This window comes from Myotis yumanensis, unplaced genomic scaffold, assembly GCF_028538775.1.
Source record: "Myotis yumanensis isolate MYYU_CA2020_CCGP unplaced genomic scaffold, mMyoYum1.0.hap1 SCAF_1, whole genome shotgun sequence".
In the NCBI taxonomy this organism is placed as follows: domain Eukaryota; kingdom Metazoa; phylum Chordata; class Mammalia; order Chiroptera; family Vespertilionidae; genus Myotis; species Myotis yumanensis.
The window spans coordinates 231868234-231869703 of NW_027223752.1; positions in this window are offsets into that span (position 1 = coordinate 231868234).

Consider the following 1470-nt stretch of genomic DNA (forward strand, 5'->3'; position numbering starts at 1 on the left):
ACCAACAAATCTGGAAACCCAGCCGAGAGCTAAGAGGTGCTTTTCATCCGTTTGTTTGTTTTCCAGTTCTTCCCTCTGCAGAGCTTGGTATTCAGTATCGAAGAAAAGACCAAGACAATGAACTCTCAGGAAATCATATCAGCAAATTTTACTCAGTGAAAGGTCAACATGTGAGCCCTTCTCTGCAGGTAGGGTCCCTGCTGTAGTCAGCCTGGGCTGCTGGAGTGCAGGGCCACAGGCCAAGTGGCTCAAACCACAAACGCTTCTTTCTCACAGTCCTGGAGGCTGAGAAGATCCAAAGCCAGGTCCTGGGGCGAGGCTTTCTTGCAGAGGCTGCCTCCTTGCTGTCTTCCCTGATGGAAGGAGAGGGCCGTGGTCTGGCTTCCTCTTCTTATAAAGGCACTAATCCCATCTAATCCCATCCTGGGAGCCCCACCTTCATGATCTCTTTTAAACTTGATTACCCCCCAGAGGCCCCACCTCCAAATAATATCACCATGGGGTGAGGGCTCCAACATAGGAATATGGAAAAGACACAGACTTTCAGTGCACAACAGTCCCCCAGGCTGATTTCAATACAGTGCGGCCTTGATTTACGAGTGTCCCGACTAACGAGTTTTTGCGAGATACGAGCCGTCTCTCGGCCGATATTTTGCTTTGAGTTTTGAGCTAAAATTCGGGTTATGAGCCAGCTTCAGATACCCCACTGCTAGTTGGCGCAGCGAACGTCACAGCGAATGCCACAACATCAGCCCAGCATCACGTGTCTCACTCGTTCACTTTAATAATTTGACATATGAGTAATTTGAGTTACGAGCTCGGTCACGGAACGAATTAAACTCGTAAGTCAAGGCCCCACTGTAATTTAAACCAGACCTTTGCTGAGTGCAAGAAGAAATCTGTCCTGATCCGCAGACAGCTCATGGAGGTGAGCAGGAGACCAGTCCTGGCAGATCTGCACCTGAGACCAAAACTTATGTTGATGGGTTTGTGCTCTGATAGGATAAAATGCCCAAGTGCTTGGTAGCTCAATTTCATTAAAGGCGTTGACTACAAGGTGAATGCCTGCCTCTCCTTGAACAGCCCGTCCTATATTGACACCAACATGGAAGCATCTTTCTTCTAGTCCATTATTGGTGTTGCAAGGGGGAAAAATACATATTTGATAGAAGAGACTTATTTATCACAGTTAGGATGCCCAAAGTGATTTCTCTTCTTGATCTGTTTTCTGGCATCCCGGGGAATGTAATCACCTGGAATGTTCATGAAGGTTAGAGCTCCTATCCATAAAATTGTGCCCAGCTCTGTCATCCCCTAGGTGTATCCTATTCATGCACACAGCCGTCAATAAGAGAAAAGCATATTTGAGAAATAAAGCATGTAAGGGTAGTTCTGATGTAAAACGCAGAGCTATCTTTCTGGGCAGAGATGGAAAAAAAGTGGTCCTTTTGGCACTTATTTTTCACTTGT